Consider the following 2,701-nt stretch of genomic DNA (forward strand, 5'->3'; position numbering starts at 1 on the left):
GTTTGTACCCCCAACATCGCTTGACAACCGATGCTGATGTGTTTACGTCGACGTAACTTAGCGGTTCGGCAAAAGAGACCGATAGAATAAGTACTAGGCTTCCAAAGAATAAGTCCTGGGGTCGATTTGCTCGACTAAAAGGCGGTGCTCCAGCATGGCCGCAGTCAAATGACTGAAACAAGTAAAAGAGTAACATCAAATTTCACCTTCCCCGACGTAAATCCTGTTGCATTGCGCAGAAAGACAATTTCCGGGAATATCGTTATGTTTTGCCACGCTTATATTGTCGGTAGTGTATGGAGACACTATATTCAAATCTAGATTTGATGTCTGTAGTTAGTAACTGATTTGTTATTTCCCTGGCAAATTAAATGTTAGAAAAGTCAGCTAACACGTGCTGCATTCCCTTCTCAAAAGTATTGACAAACGCTTTGTTTTAGGCATTGGTTACTACTGAAAAGCCCAAATCATGCTGTGTAATGTGTCTCTCAGACTTTTCTAGATTATTGTCACATGGGATTTTTACTTTAGTTTTCCTATCGATACGTCATTTTAAATTGCTTTATCAATTTTAACCCTACAACAAACATTTTTGTACGACTGATATGCTTCACATGGTGATGCACTTTACAGTTCTGCAGTCAAAATTGTACCATAATGAGTTGATAGAAACAGGAAAAAAAAATGATGGCAAATGATGACGTACCAGTAATACGAGTGTGTCGTTCAACTCCACTTTTTCCGCACACATAACCAGAGACAGTACAGAGACAAATCCACAAAAACGTGCAAGTTACCTTTTCTAAGTTTTAGCAATAGATACATTTTTTTTATCAATTCGTGATGAAACATAATCTGTTTTCGACATTTACTTAAAGGCTTAAAACAAGAATAAAAAAAACATAACCACTCCTCAGTGTAATATCGGTCAGACTCCACACTCGTCGTACGTGATTGACTTGTACTCTGCAAACAAGTGGCGAGTTGCTTTGGTTTTTTGTTTTACGGACACATCATAAACATAGCATCACGTTACAATTTTTACTAAACTGTTATCATTATATAGAAACCTTAATACTAGCATTTTTAAAGGCTTCTTTTTTATAAACTCGAATAAAGTTTGTCGCTGTTATAAGCATACTTGACGGTAATAACTCATCTAAGGGCCAAAGAAAAACAAATTAGTCACCAGTTAAAGTTGTCAGTGGATGGAGAAGGGCGCACAAAAACAACAGGACAGTCTGATCTCGAACCTAAGAACACTTTTTAAAAAGGTATCAATCTTAATGGGTAAAGAACATAAAAACAACAAATCTGGGTTTCGATTCTATCGTGAGTCTCATATAATTTTTCGGTCGTGTTATGTCGCTAGGTTTATCTAGAATAGGATACATTAATTTTAAACAACAGTGTGTGTATGGTTATACAGTGGGATTCCGTAAAAAAAATTAATTAATAAGTGGGGGAAAGGTTCAGATTACATATAGTCCATCTCTACCTATGTATACATACATACATCAAGTTCGGTGTAACATTTACGGAGAAATATGTACATTTGAACTGAACGATCAAAGAATATTCATTGAAAAGGGAAAACATAGAAATCCCCAAAGACAAAAAAAAAAGTAAGGAGTATATTTAAAATTAATGAATAATTTTTGTAATCGGACAAATTACTTAACATGAGAGTTATTTCACTGAAACGAGAGGCGAAAACACGACTAAATAAAGGAGAACAACGGTGGTATTATGGAATTATTATTTCAGTGAACATAGCTGGTGAAATCTGTAAAGCAGTTCAGTTTAATAGCAGTTAAAAACTTACCTAAAACAACCGTCAAAACAGTTAGGGTTGCATTCGTTTACACGTGGGAGTAATCCGGACATGCACAAACACTATCTACTTCCGCTTTCAAGAACATCATGCAGATAATGCCGGCTCGGCTACATGCGGTAACAAAATTAAGAGCTGTAATTCGAAATTATTTTTAATTGTAAGCATTTTAATTACAATTTTGTTAAATGTTTAAATAACACTATCTTTGTGTTTATCATCCCCCACCATAAATCTAAATGTTAAAGCAGTAGTTCGCTAGAGCTTCACACCGGAAGTTTATACCATATGATTTCTATGCGATGTTTTCTTTCTGCACGTGAATATCTTCGTAAATTAAAAGTTTAAATTATTGACGAACAGAGTCTATGATGCTAGTAGAAGCTATTCTGCCTCAACTATGCTACTTTCAGACCTGAGAAAAAAATAAGGAAGCATGTAATCACACCATCTACAACTGTTATAAATGTATGTCCGATATTCAAAACAAACATTACATAACTGCGTTTTTCATTGTGCGGCTGTGACAGTCGATAAATAACTTGCTTTTTTAAACTCTAGGCACTGAATTGTGGCTATGCTGGAGTACAGCTCTGAAGGGTTTTAGTCGAACAAATCGACTCCAGGATTTATTCTTTGTAAGCCTATTACTTATTCTATCGGTCTCTTTTGCCGAACTACTAAGTCATGGGGACGTAAACACACCAACATCAGTTGTCAAGCGACAGTGGGGGGGGGGACAAACAAAGACACACATAATCACACACACACACACACACATATATATATATATATATACAAGGTACTACTAAAGCAACGCGGACCCGAACGCGCAGTCGCGCGTCCGCGCTAGCTAGTCGTGAGTGG

The 2,701-nt window shown here is 36.4% G+C and overlaps 2 long non-coding RNA genes across 2 annotated transcripts in view; one reads left to right on the forward strand and one right to left on the reverse strand.

The window, feature by feature from the left end:
- LOC128250337 (uncharacterized) overlaps nucleotides 1-2,029 on the reverse strand; it is a 31,376-nt gene extending 29,347 nt beyond the window's left edge. Inside the window, exon 1 of the long non-coding RNA XR_008266364.1 lies at nucleotides 1,826-2,029. This is a non-coding gene — a long non-coding RNA (uncharacterized LOC128250337). The remainder of the gene's footprint in view (nucleotides 1-1,825) is intronic.
- The window catches only part of LOC128250338 (uncharacterized), a 21,173-nt gene that overhangs the window by 5,519 nt on the left and 12,953 nt on the right, over nucleotides 1-2,701 (forward strand). The window lies entirely within an intron of this gene.

This window comes from Octopus bimaculoides, chromosome 20, assembly GCF_001194135.2.
Source record: "Octopus bimaculoides isolate UCB-OBI-ISO-001 chromosome 20, ASM119413v2, whole genome shotgun sequence".
Lineage (NCBI taxonomy): Eukaryota > Metazoa > Mollusca > Cephalopoda > Octopoda > Octopodidae > Octopus > Octopus bimaculoides.